Source organism: Schistocerca piceifrons, chromosome X (genome assembly GCF_021461385.2).
Source record: "Schistocerca piceifrons isolate TAMUIC-IGC-003096 chromosome X, iqSchPice1.1, whole genome shotgun sequence".
In the NCBI taxonomy this organism is placed as follows: Eukaryota; Metazoa; Arthropoda; class Insecta; order Orthoptera; family Acrididae; genus Schistocerca; species Schistocerca piceifrons.
This window is the reverse complement of record NC_060149.1, coordinates 236,325,018-236,352,687: the sequence shown is the minus strand read 5'-3', so window position 1 is coordinate 236,352,687 and position 27,670 is coordinate 236,325,018. Positions and strand designations below refer to the sequence as shown.

The 27,670-nt window shown below is 42.4% G+C and overlaps 1 protein-coding gene and 1 non-coding gene across 2 annotated transcripts in view; both read left to right on the top strand.

Moving 5' to 3' along the window:
• LOC124722284 (voltage-dependent calcium channel gamma-7 subunit-like) overlaps positions 1–27,670 on the top strand; it is a 183,629-nt gene that overhangs the window by 120,246 nt on the left and 35,713 nt on the right. The gene's annotated exons all lie outside the window — the stretch shown is intronic.
• On the top strand, positions 2,005–2,079 carry Trnat-ugu. Its single transcript has one exon. It is a non-coding gene; the product is annotated as a tRNA-Thr (tRNA).

The window sequence follows — 27,670 nt, the reverse complement described above, 5'->3', positions numbered from 1 at the left end:
CAGATTTATTATATAATGTTAAGACAGAGGTTTCGGGACCAGGTTTTAAATTGTAAGACATTTCCCGGGGCAGATGCGGACTATGACCCCAATTTATTGGTTATGAACTGCAGATTAAAACTGAAGAAACTGCAAAAAGGTGGGAATTTAAGGAGATGGAAACTGGATAAACTCAAAGAAGTAGAAATCGCAGAAAGTTTCAGAGGGAGCATTAGGGAACGATTGACGAGAACAGGGGAAAGGAATGCACTAGCAGAAGAATGGGTAGCCTTGGGAGATGAAATAGTGAAGGCAGCAGAGAATCAAGTAGGTAAAAAGACGTGAGCTAGTGGAAATCCTTGGGTAACACATGAGATATTCAATTTAACCGATGAAATGAGTAAATATAAAAATGCTGTAAATAAAGCAGGCGAAAAGGAATACAAACGAATAAAAGATGAAATTGACAGGAAATGCAAAATGGCCAATCATGGTGGCAGAGAAAACCACCTGTATGAATATCTAGAGGCCAGATGGAAAAACAATTCTAAGCCAGTAAGGGAAAGTAGGTGGAAGGAGTATGCAGACGGTCTGTGCAAGGGAGATAACCTTAAGGGTAGTATTATGGCTATGGAAGGGGACGTAGATGAAGATGAGAAGTGAGATATGATACTGCGTGAAGAATTTGACAAAACACTAAAAGACGTAAGCCGAAACAAGGCCCCTGGACTAGTCAACATTCCGTCAGAGCTACTGATAGCCTGGGGAGAGGCAGCCATGACAAAACTCTTCCACTTGGTGAAGAAGATGCATGAGACAGGCGAAATATCCTCAGACTTCAGGAAGAATATAATAATACCAATTCCAAAGAAAGCAGGATCTGACAGGTGTGAAAATTTCCGAACTATCAATTTAATAAACCACAGTTGCGAAATACTGACACGAAGCCCTTACAGAAGAATGAAAAAACTGGTAGAAACTATCCTCTGGAAAGATCAGTTTGGATTCCGGAGAAATGTAGGAACCCGCGAGGCAATACTGAGCCTACAACTTCTCATGGAAGATTGGTTAAGGAAAGGCGAACCTGCGTTTATAGCATTTGTAGACTTAGAGAAAGCTTTTGACAATGTTGACTGATAGACTCTCTTTCAGCTTTGTAAAGGCGACAGGGGTAAAATACAGGGAGCGAAAGGCTATTTACAATTTGTACAGAAAGCAGACGGCAGTTATAAGAGTAGAGGGACACGAAAGGAAAGCAGTGGTTGAGAAGGGACTGGAGTAGGAATTAAAGTCCAGGAGGAAGAAATAAAAACTTTGAGGCTTACCGATGACATTTTAATTCTCTCAGAGACAGCAAAGGACTTGAAAGAGCAGATGAACGGAATGGACAGTGTCTTCAAAGGAGGATATAAGATGAACATCAACAGAAGCAAAACAAGAATAATGGAATGTAGTCGAATGCTGACGGAATAAGATTAGGAAATTAGACAGTTCTAGTAGTAGATGAGTTTTGCTGTTTGCGAAGCAAAATAACTGATAATGGTCGAAGAAGGGAGGATATAAAATGTAGATTGGCAATGGCAAGAAAAGCGTTTCTGAAGAAGAGAAATTTATTAACATCGAGTATAGATTTAAGTGTCAGGAAGTCCTTCCTGAAAGTATTTGCATGGACTGTAGCCATGTATGGGAGTGAAACATGGACGATAAACAGCTTAGACAAGAAGAGAATAAAAGCTTTTGAATTGCGGTGCTACAGAAGAATGCTGAATATTAGATGGGTAGATCATATGATTATATATGACGGTAGTTAAATATGGCTTCCCGGCCACTGACCTTCTTGTGCGAATGCACACGCTATGCCCGAACTCGTACGGGACTTGGTAGATTAATCTGCCACGAGTAATGAGTATGATGGGCAAACATCTATTAGGCGTACTACGAATGTAGTGGTGTGGACACGTTGGGAATGTGGGTCTCGCGGGGAGCGTGCAAGGGATAAGTCCCTGCAGTCGCACTATCCTCTGTGCTCATGGTGGCTCAGATGGATAGAGCGTCTGCCATGTAAGCAGGAGATCCCGGGTTCGAGTCCCGGTCGGGGCACACATTTTCAACATGTCCCCAATGAAGTACATCAACGCCTGTTTGCAGCTAGGGTGTCCATTTAATTATCATTTAGATCATATGACTGATGAGGAGGTACTGAATAGAACTGGGGAGGAGAGAAATTTGTGGAACACCCTCACTAAAAGAAGGGATAGGACACATTCTGTGGTATGAAGGGATCACCAATTTAGTACTGGAGGGAAGGGGAGGGGGTAAAAAAATCGTAGAGGAGACCAAGAGGTGAATACGTTAAACAGAGCCAGAAGCGTGTAGGTTGCAGTAGTTACTCAGAGGTGAAGATCCTAGCACAAGATAGAGCAGAGCTGCATCAAACTAGTCTTCGGACTGAAGACCAGAACAACAACGACAATAACAACAACAATATAAAATCATCAATCGTTTTTTTTAAACTGACACCACCTTTGTAAAAAAAAGTGCCAAGAGATACTTCAGACAAGCAGACTTGAATAATTGTTTAAATATTTAACGACAATCTGCTCTCATTTATAGTGAGCACATTTGCTCAAGAATACTGGCTTATTTATTCATGGACAAACCTTTATATTTATTATAAATGGTCTGAGTGTGACCGAATGTTTATAACATTTCTTTATTTAACTATTGTTGTAATTTATTAATTTATTGAGGGAAAGTGGTCAAGATAAGTGAAATCATGTCTGTAGCACGTAAGAACGATGTATTTTGGTGGGGTCGGTCCTCAGCCAGTGGAAGAGCAGACACTATTGGAGTTGAGTGGAGACTGGGTCTTTTCGGGTGAAGAGCTCAAGGGAGCTATTCTTGACACTTTCACGAGAGTTCTGGAATAAGGCAGACCTGTCTACAGCAACGTGCGTGATTCGGTCGTCTAGGAGATTGATTCTAGGTGGGGAACGGCCACTACCATACTTAAACTTCCGAACGAATTTTATATCTCGAGAGGTCTGAATATTTTCCAGAATAGGATTCTTGACTTTTCCCGTTTGTATTACGGAGCTGAGGATAGACAGAGTATGAGTTATCTCTCGAGTGTTAATTTGTAAATAATCGTGTTGAACTCTGAACTATTTTGAGCTGGTGAATATTTCGTGTATTCTGATTACGAAATGGACTTAGTTTTCGCTTATCTTTGATTAAAATTTAGTTTGGGGATTAAGCTATCATTCTCGTAACGCTCTCAACGTAACATTATTGCATTTGACAATGGTATTTTCTGTCTGTTTTAACTGAATCTCGTAGGACCGCTTCCCGTTTATTTCAGATGTGGTTTGACTTTTATTTTGTGTTTCTGTGTGTTTCATTGACTCGCAATTCTGTACAACGCGTAGATTGTTTGACCACAGAATCACAGCGACAAGTTATTATTAGCAGCGAATTAGCTGTGGAGCAATAAAGCAGATGTGCGTGGCTCGACCAAATGACTACCTCGAGCTATTCTTTTGAAACAGAGCCGTGTATAGCTCAAATATCCAAAGTACGAGTAACCACACGTAAAGACGTAACTGGTTTGTTCGTATGGGATGCAGTTAGGAAGAGCTACTACACGAGCAGTAACCGTTAGGAACTGTCGCAACGCCCCTCATATATCTGAACCTACACTGAAAATATATTTTCTCCTAATACCAAATCTCTCCAATTTGCAGATGATATATGCAGTTACGTTACATCTTATGCGTTAATCATTTGTGGCTTAATGACGCAATGATAGCACTCTGCACATGATCGCTAAAATCTGGACTCATACAATCAGCAGATTTCCTTTACAAGGATAAATCTTACCTCGACAACAGACACTATTCAACTGGCTCCGTATACGTTCTCTAATGAGCCATCAGTCACATTCCTAGGGCTGTCATCTAGATTGCAAATTGTCACAGTACCGATACATCAAATACCTAACATTAAATCTAATCACGTACTGAATGTCCTTCGATCCGCCACCCGCTCATCGTAGGTAGCTGCGACAGACTCTCATCTGATCTTCTACATGTCCTTATTAAGATCATTTCCAGATTGTAAGTGTACATGCTACGGAAATGCGCCAAATAATGTTTTAGATGGATTGGCCAAACTACAGTACAGAGCAATGAGAAAGTATTTGGGAGCTAGGAAAAAATCATTGATCAGTGCAGTCTTTGTAGAAGAAGACGAACACTTGAATATTCATCTTAACACTGCAAAAGTGCAGGCTACGGCACCCGATAAGCGGAGAAACGAAGAGAGTGGCGAGTAGCTGTACAGCGCACACGTGTATATTCGACTACGACAGTGACGCGCTCCACCCCTAGCGGCGGCCAGGCGGAAGCGGCCACTCGAGCGACGCGACAGGGGACGCTGGTGGGCAGGATAGCGCGTCATCAGCACGTTACGTCGACGGCCGCGGGCCGTGGAGCCAGCAGGAGGAGGAAAACATGCAGTAGCATTCCCCTGCCCCGTCGTCGTCTGTCGCGGAAGAAATGTCTTCAAGTTTACACAAAGGTCTAGCAATAAAGTAGTGACATGTTTTCGGTATTCTTACAGTGTCTGTTAGTTTTCAAATTCAAATGGCTCTGAGCACTATGGGACTTAACATCTGAGGTCATCAGTCCCCTATAACTTACTTAAACCTAACTAACCTAAGGACATCACACATATCCATGCCCGAGGCAGGATTCGAACGTGCGACCGGAGCGGTCGCGCGCTTCCAGACTGAAGCGCCTAGAACCGCTCGGCCACACCGGCCGGCTCTGTTAATTTTGCAAACCAGTGTATCATGTGAGTTTTCTACAAAACAATAATTTTAAGCTAGTTTTTAATTTTACGCTAATTTTGTTTTTTTACGCCGGTTTTACTTATAGAAGCAAATGATTGTTTCTTTACGCCATATACTGAGTGCACAACGTTATATGCCTTTAATAACATATAGTTCGAAGTGTTTTCCACTTAACACTTAATATTAATGCAATTTCAACTCTGTATAAAATAGTATCTTTTATTAATTTTTATAGTACCGCGATTTCATAGTAATTTACCTCTCTGTACCACTACATAACACTGCCATATTCTCTAAATCAGTTTTTGTATCAGGAACTCGACTTTGGAACAATCTTTCTCAAAATATTAAAGAAATTAAAATCCTTTCAAAATTGAAAAGGCAACTAATAGCCTACCTTCTATCATAATAGCTGTTCCTTCTTGTAGCTCATTCTCGTCAACCCCCCCCCCCCCCCCCCCCCATCTCCCCCAGCACTTTTCCCTTCCCTTGCCTGCAGAGTTCTCTATTGAAATTGTCTTCTTTTCTAGCAACCATCGTCACTTTCATTTCAGTTCTCTCCTCTTTCATTATCCCTTCCACTTCTTCCAATAGCAAGAAAGGCTTCGAAAGTGCTAAACTAATCGATATCACTCTCACTGTCTCCATTATTTTGTTGTTATTATTGTCACTGTTATTATTATTACTGCAAATTATTACTTTTGTTAATAATGAAAATTATTGAGTTTTTTATGTAATAACTAATTAATATCATTCTTAATTCCTCCATTATTTTATCACCATTGTTAGTGTTACTATTAATATAACTACTGCCAATTATTATTATTTTTATTAACACTGCAATTTACCATTGCTACTTTTACGTAAATTTTCTTCGTATGTGTTGTTCTTGGTCGAATGTAAAAGAGGGCCTTAAGACCCTAATTTGGTCAGGCTAACTAAGCAATAAATAAACAAATAATTTTACTTCAAGAAGTGACTGCTAAGAGTTTTGATAGTATAACTGCTATGAAGCTGTCCTCAGTATTAACCTCAGCACTAAATGTGGAACCGCAATTCTTTATAAAGACGCGATTGCTCCAATAGACATCCAACTTTTATGGAATGGCCGCCCCATATCGTGTATGAGGGTGGTTCAATTTCTCAATATTTATGTGCCGTCTGGTGCAGATAACAGACGTGCCAGATGAGCCTTTTTTTTGTTAAGGCTCCTGTCCCTTTTAGGCCGCGACCCAGCCAACAGTAATCGGCGGCGATTCAACTCTGTCACAGCCTCGGCCGACCAGCATCCTATGCCTACTAAATGTCCCGAACCCGCGGAGACCTTGGCTACTAGAGAACTATCGGACACATTGCGTCTCTTTCATCCAACTTCCAGTTCACGCATATCTTTAATAGTGGTGACAGTAGGATCGACAGGATCTATGTCTCAAAGTGGCTCAAAGACGATTTGCGAAGTGTTGCAGTGCACCCTGTGGCTTTCAGTGACCACTGTGGATTTGCATGTTAAATGAAACTGGAGGGTGATAGTTCCGTGACAGCTCAGTGTTTCTGAAAATTCAGTACAAGTCATCTTGTGGCAGCCGGTCTCCACGCGGAGGTATATCTTGTGTTGCAACACTGCATACAAAAAGCGGGCAGTTATAGCTCCATCCTCGTGTGATGGACCAACCTTGCAGAGCCACAGTTGAGGATTGCTGCTTTGAGTTACAGTCGCGAAGTATCCTTCTGGAAAAGGCTTGCGTTTGCATTTTATCAACAATGTCTCCAAGATACACCCGGCACCCTTGCATGTCACGATGCCACCCTCCACCCGCGTCTCAGTAAAATTAAAATAAATGTCCTTCGCATCCATCAGGCGAAAGGGATCCTGGTCCGCAACCGTTCCCGATGTGACCTCGACAGTAACTCAGAGAGTAAGAACGCTCTTCGGGTGCAGCACTCAATCGTCATAAAATAGTCTTCCTCCAAACTGGCGAGCATGGAACTGACTACGAACGATCTTAGTGCTGTGTCGTACGAGAGCACACGATAATGGGAAATGACGTCACTGCATGTCTGCAACAAATGCAGGCACGAACCGGGCTACAAATCCTTGTTACTACAAAGGATCTTTGCAGAATCCACGCAAATACGAAGCTCAACCTGCTTCGAAACGTGACACTAATTAAGTTAATCCCGTCCAAGCCCTAGCACATTGCTCAATCCCTAGGTGTACCAAAGCTTTTAGCAGGTCAGTCTCGCAGGTTGTACAGCGGCTACCCTGGAGGCAGAAGATTTTTGAAGTTAGTGCGGGGGCTTTGTCACTTGGGGGCCTCGTACTGGGCGACTTGAAACGCAAGTGCGCGGCGCAGATCGTCCACCGCGCAGCCACATGGCAAGCCGGCAACTCGGATGGATCGACGGCAGGACTTCCGGCCAGCTATTGGCCGCAGTCAGAGCGAGCCCTAGTGTCAGCGTCGGGCATCCCGTACCCACATGTCTTTTGCACGGGAGTACTTCCGCGCCAGTATTTACATTTTATGGACGGCCACGACAGGCATATGACGGTTCGGCGACTTTATGCTGCCATTCTCGGTTGATCACAAGTCTACAAGCTGCAAGTTCGATTGCCTACAGCGAACTGGCAGCAGACGTGCAAGAACATCTGTCACCCAGCGCTTCCACCAGATATTCGGGTGCTGTGGGACAAAGTAGTGAATAACACAACAAAGCAGCGACTCGTGGACTTCAGTCTACGGGCATCAACTGCAAGTGGAAGGTGTGGTGACCCCGACATAGAGGAACACTGATTTCACCGTCGCTTTGTCAAAGCAGTGAGAGAACTCTGCCGAATCATGGTGGCATTCGTCGACGGACCATTCCTGGAAATGCGATCGTCAGCAGTGTTATCCTGCCCGATTTTAAACTCTATCCAAAGGCGAAGCATAATACGAAATTGCGGTTGCTCGGCCACGCGGTCTATGCCGTCATAGGTGTTCAAACTAGTGATGCTGTTTCTTTCTTGGTGTATTTATAGGAACACTAACTGAAAGTTAAAAAGTTTGACATATATCGAGAATTCTTTGCCATCTTTTTGTCGGCTGTCCTACGGTATGGTTATAAGAAGGCTCTTCGTACTTGATCCAGGTGTCAGCTTTAAGGGATGGAATCTACTAGATTTTACTTTGTTGCCCTGGAGCTATGCTAAGTGTGGACTAGTTCTAGTGCTCTGAAGAGGAGTGTTTTTGTTTTGCAGAACACTTTTGCTAGGTTTTGGACTGAACGTTATCATTTCACGTTTTTTATCACAAGAGGAGTTTAGCCAGTTCGTATTGGAACTTCCTTTGGCTTGCAGAAGGCAAATATTTTTTCATTCCCAGCTGTTGTAGCATAATTTTATTTCTTCTTCTTTCGTTTCTTAATTTATGTGTTGGTAAAGTGGCTCATTTCTGTCAGGAAGAATCAACAATTTCAATTTTAAACGCAACAGAGCCGTTCACTGTTTCCAAGGAAGGATTAATTTCAAATTAGATGCTGAAATGTTTCAAATTTTGAAAAAGAAAACATACTTTGGTTACAACTGAAGATGAACACCTTACTCTGCGAGGAAGAGGAGTTCGTTGCTTTTCTCAGAAGGAAATTTTAAAAATGTTAAATTTCCTTCAGTTTTGTATTGTTACGGAGCAAAAGAGGCATTTTGCTTCCTACCACCACAATTCCAGCATCCGAGGGTACACAGAAACATGGACCCAACATATAAATAAAAAGAAATGGTAAAGGCGACCACCTGCGATAAGCAGGAAATCCATTTGTGGTTGTGCCTACTCCTCTGGCGCTCCTGGAAGCCTGCTCAGATAGGCGAATTTGTAAAGGCGATTGCTCGCGACAAGCGGAAAATTCGTGTTCAAGTCCCGGTTCGGCAGAAATCTTCATTTGTTCGAAAATATTCAGCAGCTGATGCGAAACCACAATCGCAGTTGGGGAGTTCTTTCTTAGTTGACTGCAGTGATATACAGACACTGTATGAACACTGTTATTGTAAATGTCTAACCAGTTGATTTGTAACATCTTGATGATTATATCCACCAGAAGTATTTTTTGTGGTTTACTATCATTTAAGAAACAGTTAAGGAGACTTAAAAAACTGATAGTAATGAGCAATAAAATGACATCAACCACTTTAAAAGTGTTTGGTGATAGTGCCTATGATAGCATTGTTAGGGTACTCCCTAAGGATTCAAACATTACCCTCTTGACAAACAATAATGTCTGAATTAACAGCTGCCAGACTGCAGTGTTGTACTTTATTTTAAATCCAATAGTTCCTTGACTTTTTAATGCCAGACAGAATATTTGTTAGGTATATCTTTCTCACTTTCTTACTTCGTCGTTTACATCACAGTCTAGACGACTTTTATTTTCTTGGTTCACACTGATACCGACACAATATCTGATATATATGGCAATGAGCTCGGTATTTCGTATTTTCGCGTCAGAGAACACCACAGGCAGCCACATAAACGAAAAAAACTAGCAGGATGTTTGAGGAGGAATCTGACCCACGTTAAATGATGAAGTATGGGCCACTTTAAAGGAAGACCTCATAACGTACATAGATGCTCTACTCTCAACGCCTTTGAGATACACATATACTAAATTCTTTTTTAAAAGGATGGGATGACGGAGCATGGTTGATGAGAAACTGAGTGGTTCAGTTATTGTATGCAGTCAAAAATCAAATGGCTTTAAGCACTAAGGGACTTAACATCTGAGGTCATCAGTCCCCTAGACTTAGAACTACTTAAACCTAACTAACCTAAGGACAGGCAGTATTTGAATCTGCGACCGTAGCACCAGTGGGGTTCCGTGCTGAAGCGCCTAGAACCGCTCGGCCACAGCGGCCGGCGTATGCAGTCATCTTTACAAAACAAGGCAGCTGAAATTCCCGAATAATCTCATGTTGGAGTATCTGAATAATGTTTATTTGGCAACCATGGACTAAAGTGTACTTCCAACATAACGCAAGAATTAATACCACATTACAAAACGAAGAGTAGGCTGACCTCTGGTATGATCATGGTGGTATTGCATGCACATAAATTTCATGCCAGTCCTCTAGGTTGCTTACGAAGTTGATTAAAGTGTGTATTCTGCAGGCAAAAACTGTACAGAAGAAAGGAATTTCTTGTCTGAGATTCAAACGTTGTGCTTGTGTGAAAGAACATAGCACCAACACCGGATTTGCGTTACTGTATCTGCCTACGCGAGCGCTAAAGTACGAGCACCCTGAAGTTATCATTGGCACTTTAGAACACGAGTTGTAAAGTGAAACTGATAATACAACATAATAAGTAATGGTCTGTTGTTTTTGATCCCCTGCACCGCTCCCATTCCAGACAGTTCGAAACTACTGTATGTTACAAGCGTTTGAGAGCAGGTCAAACACTTTTTTGCACTTCATAATTGTTTATACTATCAGTCTTTAAAACCGGTTTCTTCAGAAACAGGCTGTATACACTCGTTTCCACAAATCAAGTATCAGTCTACCGTCACTATTAAATTTCGACGAAAACATGAAAACGCAACACAAACAAAACAGAAAAAGTAATGTGAGAATTCGATACGTACATTAATTGTACAAAATAGATTGCCAGTTTAGCATAACGCAAGTAACTTCAAATCGGAGAATATTTATACCAAACAGCAACAGAGAACATGCAACTACGTGTGATGCTGTTAGTGTTGGTGAATGTGAGCTCAATTAGGAGTAAAGTCCAGTTTTTTCGTAGAGGGTCTCTTGAGGAGGTCCTTGATAATGAGACCGAGATTTTGAGCTAGTGGTTCCATGCACTGAATAGCTGGCTGTGCGTCCTGCGAGTCACTCACCATAATTTTGGATAAAATTACCGCGTCCTGCGCTATCGTAAGACTGTACATATTCATCAAGATTTCATAGTTATTGAGTTACGGAGCCACAGTATTCCATATGGAAAGAAAAATGAAAGGGGCTTAGGATTTAACATCCCGTCGATGACGAGGTCGTTAGGGGCGGAACCCAAGTTCGGATTCGTGGACTATGGGCAAGGAGGACGGCCGTGTCGTTTTCAAACGAAATACAAGTTAGGTGTGACCGCCGAAGAGTACAGCGGTCCGTAGGCATTCATTTAGTTTTAAGTTAATGCTTGATATATGGTGACGGCTTGCAGCAACTCGGCAAATAGAAACCTCTATCTTTTTGCAAACTAAACTGGACCCTAAACGTGAAAAGAACCGACCATTACCAATATGTAGCCCAGTGGATGAGTCCCGCTTCGAACTGAGCCTCGATGACTAACAAAGACGCCCTGGACATCGGTGGGATACAGAATTTGGCACGATATCCATCAGCAGGCCATCCAACAACTCTAGCAATCAATGCCAAGCCTAATAATTGCTTGCATAATGTCCAAAGGTGGACCAACGTGTTACTGACTTGCTCAATTTGTGAAGCTCTTGTCCTTAAATAAATCATCCAATTTTTCTGAAATTATAATCATTTATTTGTCTGTATATTTACATTACATCTACAGATTTCGTGCCATTCTGATAATTCCTTCGTGGTGCGGCGTGTGACAAGTTTTTGAGTATACCTTGTTTCCCAAAGAAGCTAGGTCGTACAGGCGGCTTAATTCTGGTACATCGTTGTGTCGTGGTAGTAATGGTAATAATGCTTGGAGCTGATGATAGTTTCTAGAAGAGGAGTTTTATGAGTATGATTGCCATCTTTTTTGGTACAGGACCTGAGGTAGCTGCTGGATTATACTGATCGCCACGTTATTTGGGTCCGTGTGTCGCTTTACTAAGAATTTCTTTGCTAGAAACTGCCATCGAATGTGCGCTGTAGCAGCTACTCGCCACTCTCTTCGTTTCTCCGCTTATCGGGTGCCGTATCCTGCACTTTTGCCGTGTTAAGATGAATGTTCAAGTGTTCGTTTTGTTCACGGATCCGGACTTGACGAAATGACGCTCTCGTCATGCGTAACACACGAAGCTTTCTCTTTCACTTCTGCTTTCCGATACAGAGATGTTCAGCAAAGTATCCGTGTTCTGTTCTTTGCCACTATTACCTCTGCTCCTCCTGCTGCATGATTTTTTGTTGTCCGCCGGAACCTTTTCCGGTGAGAGCGGCGGAGGTAAAGAGGCCTCCATTTCTTCCGGAAACTCACTCGGAGTGCTTTCCACTTCAACCGGTGCTTCCTGGTGTGCACCCTGTAACTGTTCCGAGGAGGGTTAAGGAGCCGGAGTTACCTCCATCTGTTCCTGTGTCTCACTAGTGACGGTGTGTAAAGAAACAGGAGCTTTCATTTCGTCTACTTGTGCAGTTTGTTGGGTTGTGCTATCGTGCCCGCGAATATCTAGCGAGGAGAGGGCGGCAAGTGTCATAGTTCCCAAGAACTTCGGTCAGTGGAAGGAGAATCAAAATAAACGAACACTTGTCTCGGCTTATCCGTACATACTCTACCGTTTCTGTGAAAACACCGGTCAAAATTTTCGAGGTACACTTTATCTGACTTTTACCGCACGATACGTTAAGTCGAGATGATGCCACAGTGCCTAGCGTCGGGGCTTCTCAGTTTTGCGCCTTGTGTTCGAAACCCGATTACTGTTTTTATTTATTTATTTTTTCATTTACCTGCCCTTGTCTCTAGAAGGTTAGTACCCGAACGTTTGTCGTCAGGTTATGGGATAGAAGAGAGTCTTATTAATTGTAAGATTACAACTGTGTTTCACACTAAGTGTCCCACATTTTTTATATAAGAGATACGCGTATGGTATTTTCAGAGTTCGCAATCTTTTTAAATTTTCATATTCTTATATTTCAAAAATGGTTCAGATGGCTCTGAGCACTATGGGACTTGACATCTGAGGTTATCAGTCCCCTAGAACTTAGAACTACTTAAACCTAACTAACCTAAGGACATCACACACGTCCATGCCCAAGGCAGGATTCGAACCTGCGACCGTAGCGGTCCCGCGGTTCCAGACTGAAGCGCCTAGAACCGCTAGGCCACTTCGGCCGGCTAAGTGACCTTGTATTTTGCTATACAGTCTCCTAAATGCTTTAATAGCCTAAATATTAATAAGTGACATTTATAACTAATCCTAAAACAACGACACGTTTTTCATAAATCTTCGATGTGCTGTTGCCTTAAAACAACTTATTTTCATAACACGCAAGCTATAACGCGAAAATAACTAAACACGAAAATTCGGTGACTACGAATATGACATTTCCCATAATTTTTTACAACAAATCGTGCCAATAACGATTCGTTCTTAAGACATTCAATGTGCGGTTGCTTAGAAACAGCATATATTCGCAGGTTGTAAAGATAACATAAAACTCACCGAATATGGACATCTACTGAACACTACAATTACAATATGGCATATCTCGCTTTCTACTTGAGGGAATGTTCTTGTCTGTTATTAGTTCTATTTACGTGGCACGTTGTCTAAATAACGCAGAACTTATTTTGTTTTTCAAGCAACGAAATGTTTCCTCAGCGTGAAACAGCAGGCTGTAACGACAGGAAACTCGCAGAGCGCCACTCCAACTTTACCTGTCTCGTCCCACGTGCCGACACCTTACAGCTTCAGAAACTAGCGATGGGCTGTTGGCGGGGATACGGTATATATCGGTAAACAGCTGATTTAAGCTCTACCAAAACTACGGTTCGGTAGTTTTTGTAAATTACATAAATGGCCTAGTAAATGGTAGTATGATGTTCTGCACATAATTAGAACCGCATATCATTCGGTGTTAGTCCAGTGTGTATTTTATGTCGTTGCAGAATATAAGATGTGTTTTATAAGTAATAAAAATTAGTCGTTCGCATAACTTCTGCGCTTTTGTGTAACCGAAGCAGTAACTTCTAAAGTAAGTACAGTTTACATTGACAAACATGAAAAATATGTATAATCATTGTTGTTATTTCGTACTCAGTAGAACGTTCTTCATCGTGACGATAGACAAGTGCTTCCTGTAATTACTGGTAAATGCGAAAGTTGTTTATGAATAACAGAAACATGTTTTATGTAAGTTCGACGAAGTATTGAAGCGATGTTTGATATGCTTTTGTTTTGCGGTTTTTTTATTGTACCTTTATTTTCAGGGAATTGTGTTTTCTAGGGCTCTATGATAAATCTGTATTGTTTTCTTCATTTTTACTGCAACCTGCAACCGGAATTAAACATTGATAATTTCAGTTTTGCAACAAATAATGTTTATTCTTAAGTAGCAGACGGAAAGATAACTATCAGGAACAAGAAAGTTCCGTTTTTTTTTCCTTTATTGGTTATTGGATTCGATTCCCCCCCCCCCCCCGAGAGGGGGGGGGGGAGTGCGGCTTGCAGCAGCGTAATATGGCGCTCAGCAGCCTACAGAAAAGTTAAAAACAAAATTAGGAGATATCATAAAAATAAAAACAGGCGATAAAACTATGAATGATTAAAAATGTAACAAGGCGAAAAATTGAGAAGAATATAAAAACAAACGGTCGGTGAGGCTGATTAAAACACGTAGTAAATAAACAGGCACAATTAAAAAACACAGCGACAGTTGGTTTCTGTTCACAGCAGTTTGAAAACACACCTAGCGACAGTATGGTGTCTGTTGGCAGCACTGATGGGGGATGCACAACACTGAACATGCACTTAAAACAGCACTGTAGAGGAGACACGGCGGCAGATGGAGGGGGGGGGGAGTACCGGGACTGATGAGGGGAAAAAGGGGGGGAGGAGAGGAAAGGAAAAAAGGAGCCAATGGAGGGAGAGGACACAGGTAGAGGGAGGCAGGGCGGATGCGAGAAGGAGTGGGGGAGGCAATGGATAGGAAAGAAAAAGGACCAAGGGGAGAGAATGGAGTCCAAGAGTGGGAAGGTGGAGAGAAAACAAGATGGAAGGGGGGGAGGAAGCCTGGGGAAAGGACAGGGGGAGGGAGGGGGAGGTGAGGATCATAGTTGATATGAGGGATAAATGAAGGGAGAGAGGACATCATCCAGGAGGGGGAGTTGATGGAAGCCACCTTGGGAAAGAAGATGAAGGGTGTAGAGGTGGAGGGTAGGGGGACACAACAGTGAAGGCATGGCAGCAGGTGGGGGTTGGAGAGGAGAGGAGCAACCAGGGGATGAGGGGAATCAAGTCAGCAGGAGGTGTAGACGATGCAGACATGCTCGAGGAAAAGGAGCAGGTGGGGGAAATGAACCAGGTCATAGAGGATCCAAGTGGGGGATGGGAGGCATATACAAAAGGCGAGGCGGAGTGCATGGTACTGGAGGATCTGGGGGGACTTAAGAATTTGGGGGGGGGGCTGATATCCAGGAGGGACTGGCATATCAGAGGATGGGACAGATTATGGATTTGTAGGTGTGGAGAATGGTAGAGGGGTTCAACTCCCATGTCCAGCCAGAGAGGAGTTTAGGAGACAGAGGGGGTTGTGGACTTCGGATTGGATAGAGCTGAGATGAGGGATCTGGGCGAGATGACGGTCAGTGGTGAGTCCAAGGTAGGTGAATCATGATATCAGCTGCATCAGGACTTCATGAGGAATCAGCAGCTTGGAGTGACAATGTGTGCCAGACTGGGACTGGAACCCGGGATATCCTGTTTACTAGGCAGCTGTGTTAACCACTGCCCCATCCGAACTCAGTGTTTAGCGCAACTGCTCAGACTATCTGGCTACGCTCCCTTGCCGACCCACATTCTCATCCAGCGCCAATTGTTCGCAGTCCCCGTCCATGTCCTCCAAGCTCTCTAATTTTAGATTCTCTCAGGAGGTCGGATGTAAATGTGCAACCGCACTGAAAGTTGTGGATTGATTGTCCATCGGGGCGAGTCAATTACACGAATGTGTTGTGTCCGAAAGAATAGACGCCACACACTCATAGAAATTATTTAATTAGGCTTTTCTGAATTCCTCGTTTGCCCAATATAATCGGCATATTTACTCTCGGTTTCCCTTTCTCCGAGCTTACAGTTGACTTATGTCCTCTCCAACATTTCTCTTATTTCCTTAGATGAGTAGGCTGAAGAAGAAAGTAACAGTTTCGATATTTTTATTTAGGCTACGCTGCGAAATTGCGCAGATTTCGCTGCTGGAAATGTGTAGTAAACTAGAAGGTAAAGTTTGGCATACATGGAATTGGACGATGGACAGACTCGTACTGCAGCAGGAGATAGCAACACCAATAGAGTGTCATTGGTGAGGGAGCATTCAGCCATATGCACTGGTAAACCCTAACGGGGCTGTTGTCCAAAAATATAGTATAAGGCGTAAATTCCCCACTCTTTCGTCACTTCTCTTGGTGCTGAATAAACCAAAAAACATCCATGAAGTCCCGCTATCACTCCAAAAACTCGTAACTTGGGAACTGTTAGAGAATTTTGGTTTGTTGTAAAACGTTTAGCAACTCTCAAAGACTTTTTCGTTTGTCCTTACTTGCAGATTTTACTTGCACTCCATCAAAACGGCGACAGACCAGAAGGAGCAATGTGTCATCTGTTATGCAGAATCCAAATCTGTGATGAAGATACTGCGGTATTATCGACACAGTATGGGAGGTCACCACGAGTAAAAACAAGCATAATGTGGTGGTTCAAAAACTTTAAAGAGACTGGCCTCGTCGAAGACCTTCCTCGAAGTAGACGTTACCCTGTACCTGAAACACGTGTTAACAGAGTGCAAGCTGCATTTAGACACAGCCCCCAGGAAGTCAATTCATTGTGCATTACGTGAACTGCAGGAAGCATGATCAACTTTTGCATACAAAGTGCAAATGGTCCAAGCATTGCAGCCAAACGACTGTTTTCTGCTGTATGCACTCGCGTGTTCCATGCTGGCCGCCATTGATGCTGAAAACTACTTACTGAATAAGTGGCTATTTTCAGAAGAAGCAATGTGCCACATTTTTGGTCATTTGAAGAGACAAGAACAGTAGGATTTGATGCCCCGAAACCCACACAACACACACGGACACAATAGTCTAAGGCTTAGGGGGTATAATGCATTATAGGCTTATAGGTCCAATTTGGTCGTTGAGAAAGTCGTAACAGGAAATGTTCCTTAGACATGCTCGAACAGTTCCTGCCACCACAGATGAAAGATCTGCTACGGTGCATCATCGTACAGGATGATGATGCAACCCCACACTGGAGTTTGAAACGTGCGTGATGTGCTGAATGACACATTTCCTGAGAGATAGAAGGGGCGTGATGGTCGCAGCGCATGGCCCCCGTGCGCTCCCTGTGTCAAGCCATTACACTTCTTTTTGTGGATTATGTCAAGTATCACGTGTACACAGCACAATGACAATACTAGCCTTCTTGCACGAATGAATGAAGGAATCAGAACTATCGATGCTGCAACGATGACCTGTGAGTGGGCAGAACTCGAATATCGCATTGATGTTCTACGATCCACTAGTAAGTCACACATTAGTATTGTCGCATAACAGATAAAATCTTTGAGACCTGGTAAACGTTTTACAACCAAATTTGATGCTCAATCTCGGATACTTTGCAAGTGATGATTTTTTAAAATGACTATGCGACTTTATGGTGACCCCGTAATACCAGTGCTAATTACATCATCTACAACTATACTCTGCAAGCCACTTTACGGAGTGAGGCGGAGGGTCCTTTGTGTACCAGTTTCGCTTCCCCCCTTTTCCTGCGCCATTAGCGTGTGGTTCGCGTGAAGATCGATTGTTGTCTAGTCTCCGTGTGGGCTCGAATCTTCCTAATTTATCTTCATGGTCTTTTCGCTTAGAAGTAAGCATTATATTGCTTGATTCTTCTAGGAATGTACGCTCTCGGAACTTTAACGATAAACCACAACGTGATGCAAAACACTTCTCTTGCAGCGTCTGCCACTGGAGTTGGCTGACCATCTCTTTAAATGAACAAGTAAAGAAACGTGCTGCTCTTCTTTTGATCTTCTCCATTTCCTCTAACAGTCCTATCTGGTAGGGATCCCACACTGGCGAGTAATATTCAAGGATTGGTCGAATGAATGTTTTGTAAGCTACTTCCTTTGTTCATTGAGTACAGTTCCTGAGGATTCTACCAATGAGTCTCAGTCTGGCATCTGGCTTACTCGTTATTAATTTTGTGTTGTCGTTCCACATCACATCGCTCCCTACACAGACTCTTAGATTTTTACGGAAATAATTGCTTCCAATGACTGTTCTGCAATTTTGTTGTAATCATACAATACTGAGTCTTTCTGTCTGTTTTACCTGAAGAAAAGATCGAGTGATGGCTTGCCACTATTAGAAATATACAAGATGCAACAAAAATTTGCAACAAAGTTCGAGCGTTGATAGATGACGTCTTGCTGGGCAAATTGTGGTAGGAGCCTATGTCCGGTAACGTCATCCAAAGACACCAACGGGCATCGAAGTTTAGGGACCAGAGCCTGCCATTAGACTACAACTTCGACAGTAAACGTGAGGTAGTACCCTGAGGTGCTGCAAACGGAACTTCTCGCAAACGGCCTGACAGCATTCATGGCGTTAAAAGGTGTCAAACACGTCCACGCCTGTCAAAACACCAACGCCGAGTGTATATGAAGATTCTCGAAAGAATAGATATCATTGATGACGGTGGCCGTGCGGTTCTGGCGCTGCAGTCCGGAACCGCGGGACTGCTACGGTCGCAGGTTCGAATCCTGCCTCGGGCATGGGTGTGTGTGATGTCCTTAGGTTAGTTAGGTTTAAGTAGTTCTAAGTTCTAGAGGACTTATAACCTAAGATGTTGAGTCCCATAGTGCTCAGAGCCAATTGCGGCCTAGTTGAGTTCTTGCTCTCGTTTCAACGGAAGTAGCGATTGAGGTTACACTTTTCTTTCCCCTTGTTGCAAAGATAATGTTCACGAGCCACGAAAATCTGTACTCCGCAAGCCATCATACGGAGTGTAACGAAAGATACACAGTATACTAGTATTATTTTACATGCCTTTGTTGTCCGCCCCGATAGCTGAGTGGACAGCCGGCACGGTAGCTCAGCGTGTTCGGTCAGAGAGCCCGTTGGCCTCTGTAATAAAAAACTGAGTGGGAGGATCAACCACCGAACTGGGACAGGATGTGTTGCGACGTCCGCAACGACCAAACACAACGACAAAAAAAAAAGAAGTGGTCAGCGTAACGGATTGCCGTCCTACGGGCCAGGATTCGATTCGCGGCTGGGTCAGGGATTTTCTCCGCTCAGAGACTGGGTGTTGTGTTGTCTTCATCATCATTTCATCCCCATCCGGCGAGCAGGTCGCCCAATGTGGCGTCGAATGTAATAAGATCTGCACCAAGGCCGCCGGACTTGCTCCGCAAGGGGCCTCCCGGCCAATGACGCCAAACGCTCATTTCCATTTCCATATGCCTTTGTTGATAGAGTGCGAGAAGACAGACAGTCGATACATTTCCGTGTAAGTCTGCATCTCTAGTGAGATTATTTGGCGCGAAGCGGTGCATTTCTTGACTCCTCGTGAAACGACCACTTTAAGTATTTCAAGAGTATATCATTAAGTGATACACAACGTCTTCACTACAGCACCTCCCTCTGGAGATTATTGAGTATTCTTTCAAGCTCTCACGTTTACCTCAACAATCTGTGTGAAATCGTCCAGTTCTTTTTTCTTTTGATTTAAATTTTCTTTTTTTTGTTTCCATAAGAAAACTTTGTAAAGGTCACATATTGATGACCAGTGCACAAATATCGCTCAGGCGAATAATCTGACGTGGTTTCCTTAGTGGTTGAAAAACATTTCCATAATTTTCTTCCCCACATCTGCCATCCCTGCAACTAGATACACGAGGTGAATCACCTAAGACTTGCACCGCAGATATTTCGGCAATGTAAAGTGCTACTGATGTGTGGTATTCGCAGAATATATTGGTAGTCAGCGGCGGTATTAGAAATCGCCAACGTCGGCGCCCGCTGACGGCCTCGCGCCTGTGCAGGCCTCGCATAAAAGTTGTTGAAGCTGTAAAAATTTTAGGTACTTAGTTGTGCGTCTCAATTTCCGTACGAATGTAATATTATTTATCAAGGATCGTCTGGCAACATTAAGCCCCATTACAAGACGCATCTAAGGCGCACACCTCTGCGCCAGCGCTCCAATCGTACAACTTTGGGACTGCAGGCTGGTTCTGGCAGGCCTATTACAATAAACGATTCGCGCTGGATATACCTGTCGCGAATCGGCGCATGCTCACTAGACGGCAGTAACGCATGGAACTCGAAGGAGACTATTTTTTTGCAAAGTCGTTCATATAGACCAAAAAAATTTTACAAAATAAATTATTAAATTATATACTTAGAGAGGAAGCTGATTGCCATATTAAATAAAGATACATGTTAAACGGAAAAAACACTTAGCTTTCTTTATACTGTAGGGAAGCAGCCTACTCACATTGTATAAAATTCACATCAGTCTTTCCATTGTGTGCCAGCCTAGTCCGCTGTAACTAGCTCTGACGTCATAAATGTTGCGCAATACTTTAAAAATCAAGTAAATAACCTGAAACGTTTCTAGCATGTCAGGAGTAATACTAAATCAACACGTGTTGAATGTCAGTTCAATAACTTTAACCATTTTCGAAATTTGGACGTTTTTCTGTAAAAATCATTGGCGCAACAGAAAAGAGCTAGAGACTTAAAAATTTATATTTAGATTCCTTTTTCATAATAATTTAGCAGAAACAGTATTCTGGATCCTACAAATTAAAATTTTAGTTGAAATACATGATTTTCTGGTTTTTGTCTTAAAAATTAAGGAAGCAAGATAGATTAAGTAGACGAATAAATAAGGCTAGGATGTTTAAATTTAAGTAGAATTGATATCCGCTATAATCATAAAGATGTGAGAAGTTTCAATTGAATAACTATAAAACCATAGCGATAGCGTATCTCTAAAGGGCAAGTTCAGAGCTCGTCTACTGTGTGTAGTGTAATTAAATTATTTCTCTCGCCCAAAATATTTTACTTAGCCACGTCAGAGTTTTATTATGATTACTTACCTGTGTGCTGAATGCACATTTAAATTGATAGCTTCATCGGCCATCAGCAAAGGAAGCGATGATTTATTCAATAACTTAAAGTGGTGCATTACTAGCCCAGCGGCTAGTCGGGAGAGCCGATTTGATCAGGCGTTCCCTTAGCCGTCCGCACCGCGGCTTTATATATAAGAACGCTACGCGAAGAAAAATGGCCCCAGTTCTCTCCAGACGCTGAATAGCGCACCACCTGTGTCGGGAGTCGCGTCGCGTCGGTATCATTGCTATTAACAGCCTCGGATGCCGTATTAAGTTAATCGGGATACGCGTAACCGACTTTCAGAATATAGCGAACGTTTTTTCACGATCGTTTTTGATTATGAATCCCAGACAATCTCCTAATTCCTCAGAGCTATAAGCTGTAGCTATAAGTGTATTTCTCAGATGAAGTGGGCACTAGGAATTCTAATTACAGGCTTCACATTTTGCTAATCACTTTCTGGTTGCCAAAATTGTAGTTAGAGAGCCAGTGTTGAGAACGGAAAAAGACAGCATAAATAATAGGAACATTTAAATATAAAACAATTAATTCCACCCGCCGCCCCACATGTGCTTAATCGGCCAGGAAACTGCAGTGTTTCTACATTCAAACATTTATACAACAGTAAATTTTCCACCAGCTGCCCCACATATTTTGCTAATCGGCCGGGAAAAACATTCAACATTTTATATAAACAAATAATAATTCCACCCGCCGCCCCACATATGGCGAAACGGCCGGGAAATGCATCTTTTCTAGATTACAAACCAAACATTATGTAACTACATTCATTCCACCCGCCGCCCCACAATACCATATTCACAGTCCGCTTGGTATGAACAGTTTTTCCAAGTTGCCACTTCGATCCAACAACAAGCAAATGCAACAATGCTGAGTGGAAGAGAGAGTACAGGCAGGAGCATTGTAGTGGCCATTGTCTCTGAAACCAATCCTACCAAGTGACACTTCACTCTTTTTTCAAGTTATTGAACTGGAACGAGTGAACAAGTCTTTTATTTCTGAAGGTGAGGTTATATCAATTTCAGCCATACATACTAAAAAGAACCCCATCCTATGGTAAGTTAGAATACAAATACATTTCTTGGCGTATTTATTTGGCTGCTGTCATACATGACAGAATTAAAAAAAAAAAAAAAGATATTCTGTCATGTGTGAAAATCGCACAGCCTATTCGCTCTGTTCTATGATACTGAGTATTTTAAGCACCCTACTGTACTTATCAACGTACTTAGCACAATATGTTTTTTAGATCATCATGTCTGGAGGACCCTCAAGAGTTAGAGACGTAGGGAGAAAATGGGAATCCCGTGCATCAAAAACGTACAGAAAGGCCGAGACGATTATATCAACCAAGCTACGAGTTCAAGTATGATGAAATTTCGTAAGAAAACTTCAGGTGTAATTGCTCCAGAGGCCTCAATGAAGCTCTTATCCAAGTGTCTTTAGTTTCTAAAACATGACCAGCTTCAGGGTCGACTGAATCTGTTACCCTTTCTGATACAGCATCAGAGTTTGGTGAAACTGCTGTGATCCGAGATTCTGAGCCAAAGAAAGACTTCAGAAGTGATAATGAAGAGCAAAGCGTTCCCATAAGAGAGTCATTTATCTAATTAGATCCGGGAAAGTGGATATTTCCAGTAACGGATTCGCTGCGTCATGATTTAATTCAAAATGGTTCCCAACAAACCCTAGAGAAACCTGCTGAAAGTGACCCCAAAGACGCAAATAAAGTACATTTTACTAAATTTCATTGTACTAGAACATTGAGCAACGGTGAAAAGCAACATCGCAGATGGTGAGCTTACTCCATATCTCAAGATAAAGTTTATTGCTTTCCATGTCGACTTTTTTCACATTTGCAGACACAGATGGTAAAAGAAGTATGTTGTGACTGGAAAGATCTGAGTAGGATATTGAAAAGGCATGAACACAGACAAGGACACATGGAGTGCATGATTAGATGGATGGAATTCTGTAAAGGAATCAAATACGGAAAAATAATAGATAAGGAAAACGAGAGACTGATTATGGAATGACAAAATTACTGGCATAATTTGTTTGAAAGGTTCATCGATATTATAAAATACTTAACTTCACACACTCTGGGGTTTAGAAGGCATCGAGAATACCTTAACCTGTGTTATATCCTAGCCAGTAATGCCACCCGAGCCCGCTGCCAAAAGGTTGGCAGCATCAAAGTCCGGACGCCGTCCGCATAAGCAGCGCCAGCGAGACAGGAAATCGCCGCAAGTCTGCGCGCGCCACCGCTGGCTTCTGGTTTCTTAAGCGCTGGAGTCGCGAGCGCTAGGACAGTTAAATACTGTATTCGCCGCTCAGTTGTATACTCGCCACCGAATTGTGTACTTGCTAGTCAGTTGTGTGTTCATCGCAGCAGAGTTGTTGTTTGTCGTCAGCCGACGCTGACCTAGCCGCTCCGACTCGAACTAGACAGATCTCTGTAGACACGGAGTTCACTACTGTGTTTCTGTATCTTCGTTAATAAAGATAAGTACCGACTTTTATTTAATCAGAGTGTTTGGGTTTTCATCTTTCTGTTCACTGTTCCAGCGGACCGGTCGGCCCGCTATTAAAAGTGTGGCGGTGACTTCGTAAGCCGTTTCTACAGCGAATTGTTTGTCGCTACGAACGCCGCCACAAAAATCTGAATGATAGCGGAAACAGTGGAAATGTTATAGACCTATTTATATTGTTACCCAAATACGATCTAACACTAAAAGAGCACTTGCAACGTATTAACGAAAAGCAACTTTCTCAGCATTAGCTGACCCACGACACACAAAATGAATTAATTACATTAATGTCAATATCTGTTATCAACGAAATTGTAAATAGAGTCAAACAAGCAAACTGCTCATGCTCGAGTGTACCAGGGATTCGAGCCGTGTGGAACAAATGGCTCTGAGCACTATGGGACTTAACTTCTGAGGTCATCAGTCCCCTAGAACTTAGAACTACTTAAACCTAACTAACCTAAGAACATCACACACATCCATGCCCGAGGCAGGATTCGAACCTGCGACCGTAGCGGTCGCTCGGTTCCAGATTGTAGCGCCTAGAACCGCTCGGCCACCCCGGCGGGCGTGGAACAAATGTCAATAATATTAAGGTTTTGTAATTCCTCAACTGGAGAATTAAAGGAACATTTCGTTGGGTTTACTGCCGTCGCAGAAACAACGGGAGAGTATTTATCAATTGCTATTTTAAAGGAACTAGCAAACAATGGCCTAGACATTCAGAACTGTCGAGGACAGGGATATGATAACGGTGCCAATGTGGTTGGCATTATCAAAAGGTGTTAGAACAGGAATATTCAGTATTAATCCACGAGCTTCGTTCACGTCGTGCGGATACCATTGTTGGAATTTGCTTTTGGTAGATTCCGCTAACACTTCTACAACAGCTAAAACGTTTTTCGGCTTCGTCAATGAAGTTTGTGCGTTTTACAAAATCGAGCAAGCGTAGGGGCCGTATAAAAAGTAAACTGAAATTTGCATAGAAACTGTCTGAAACACGATGGGAAAGTAGAATCTGAGCTATACAACCAATATTTCTGGAATTTGATGATGCCATCGAAAGTGTGAGTGACCTGAAAAGTAGAACTGACGATTCTGAAACTCTTAGCGACTGTGAAGGAGTCATGAGGAAAATATTAACTTCTGAGTTTATTGTTGCAATACACGTGTGGTATGAGATTTTAGTGCCGGCCGCGGTGGTCTAGCGGTTCTAGGCGCGCAGTCCGGAATCGCGCGGCTGCTGCGGTCGCAGGTTCGAATCCTGCCTCGGGCATGGATGTGTGTGATGTCCTTAGGTTAGTTAGGTTTAAGTAGTTCTAAGTTCTAGGGGACTGATGACCACAGATGTTAAGTCCCATAGTGCTCAGAGCCATTTGAACCATTTTTTTTGAGATTTTAGTACGTGTCAACAATAAAGGTAAACTATGGCAATCGGTTCCAGTGACCTTGAAAGTCGCTATTGATACTTTACGTTCATTTCGTGACTGGATACAAGAATTCCGTAACAAAGGATTTGAAACAAGCGTTGCAGAAACTCGATTGTTTGTAGAAAAAAGTAGTTACGAAATTGAGTTTCAATTTTAAAAAAAAGAATATCACAGGAAAAACGAGTGTTCGGTTACGAACATATTGATGAACCTATAAAAACTGCTGAAATGCAGTACAGAGTTAGCTTTTTGTAGACGCTATAACAGTCTATACTGAATGTCGATTGAAAGTGCTCGACGAATATTTTGAACGATTTGGTTTTATTTACGATATTAATTATTTGAAATCGTTATCCAAGGACAACCTACGCAAAAATTGTAATGATTTAGGTATAATACTTCGAGAAGGCGAAAATAGCGAGATAGACCCTTTCTAACTTTATGAGGAACTCCAACTTTTAAAATCCAACCTACAGGACTCAGTCAAAGACGCAAAACAACTTACTCAGTACGTATTAGAAAATGATTTGAAAGTAGTATATCCAAATCTTTACATAACAATCAGAATAATGCTCACAGTTCAGGTCAGCACAGCTTCTGCCGAGAGAAGTTTCTCAAAATCAAATTGATTAAGATATACTTAAGAAGCACTATGAGCCAAGGAAGACTATCTGCTTTGTCAGTAGTATCAACTGAAGCGAAAATAGCGGCTGATATTAACTACGACGTAATCTTAAAAGAACTCAGTGTGGCGAAAAGGAGGAAGTTTCGTTCATTTTAATGTGTGTATGTTTAATGTAACTTTGTCATCGTAATAATCCTTGTATATTCCTTGTATATTACAGTAATAAAATTTGTTTATCATTATTATTAGTGTATAATTCAGCTCATTTAATTTAACATTTTCTTTCTGGTTGCAAAGTGAAAGGGCTTCGCAAAGCTGATTCGTCGCCGACGTACAGTTTTCGCCTAGATTATAATAGTACTTACCAAGTGTATTTTTGTGTAGATATACACTTTTTAAAATGTAAAAATGCCTGTTCGCACTACCATACTAAAAGTCAGGCAAACTAGATGTCAAGGAGTTTGTTGCAGGATTTTAGTGCGAGTCGTTTACGAGATATCGTATTTTGAAAAGTTCCCACACGACACTTTTACAATACCTGTGGTAGCACACACTAAGGAACAACACAAGTGCATACAGTACGTATGTGGATTCTGACCAGTAATGAGATAACTGACCATCGCAGGTTGTGTTCAGAATGACCACCGGCAGCGGCAATACACATTACCAGTCTGGTATGGAACGACTGCTTAACATGTGCTAGCATTTCAGCGAGATGTTCGAACAGGTTGCAGTAATACGTCGTCGCATATCATCTGATGTTGTTGGTGTGTCCTTGTAGATGGCGTCTTTCAATTTTCTCCATAGAAAAAAGTTTACAAGCGCCAAATCCGGGGAACGGGCCGGCCCAGGTACAGGTCATTAGCGTCCGTCCAACGATTTGGAAAGAATTCGTGAAGACATGCTGCAGTACTTCGTGCACTATGGACTGGATAGCCATCATGTTGGTCCACAGCTTCCTCCTAGTCTGCAGAGGATCGTCTTCTAGCATCCGTGGAAGGTGACCTGTTAGGAGGCTGCGATACTTGTGAGCGTTCAGTGTGCCGTCTATGAAAAACGGGCCTATGATCTGATGGTTCACTATCCCACACCACACGTTTACACTCCATGAACGCTGACGTTCCTTCTGAGGAAGCCAGCGGGGCAATTCAGCAGACCAATAATGCTTGTTTCGGCTTTTTAGCTGACCATGATTGGTAAATGTGGCTTCATCACTAAACAAGATACCTGATACATCTGGAATATCCTGTCTTAACGCCCATGTACAAAAGCTAACACGGTTCCCATAATAATTTCCATGCAGCTCTTGATGGAGAGAGATGTGATAGGGACAGAATCTGTGCCTAAGGAGAATGCATAGGAGGCTTGCCTGACTCTTGTCAATTCCTCATGCGATAGCGCGAAAGCTAAATTTTGAATAAACTGCAGCAGCAGCAAGAACATTAATTCCCCCTCTTCCGTCGTCACTTGTTTCCTTCTTTTACGTTCTCTAGGTGTTACAAAAAAAAAGTGGTTCAAATGGCTCTGAGCACTATGGGACTTAACATCTATGGTCATCAGTCAACTAGAACTTAGAAATACTTAAACCTAACTAACCTAAGGACGTCTAGGTGTTACACTACCACTTTCATGTAACTAGTTGAAAAAGTTGATAAATAATTGGCGTCATGAGCGACGTGTATTGGGATATCTTGCCGAATACACCGTACAACAACGACCTGCATTCTTCCCACGCTCTCCATATATCACGAGCACGTCGGCTTTTTCTGCATTGGCAAATCCCATCTTCGACTCAAGACATGCCGCTTGGACTGTCACACACTAAATGTCCAGCAAGTATCAGTGCACTCGAGGCACACACAAGCACACTGTAAGCAAACATAACAACATCATGCCTAGCAACGACGCAGGTTGAATGCCACAAACAAGTGTCAGTGTGGGGACTTTTCAAAATCAGATATCTCGTAAACGACTCCCCATAGAGTCCTGCAACAAACACCACTGACATTCTAATTTGCCCTTCCTTTAGTTTGGTAATGTCAATAGGCATTCTTCATTTAAAAAAGTGTATGTTTGCACAAGAAATAAACTTTCTAAGTATTATTACACTCTGTTTATTGGCTAATAAGACGATCCCCCTGCCTACCGATGCCGGCCGGAGTGGCCGAGATGTTCTACAGTCT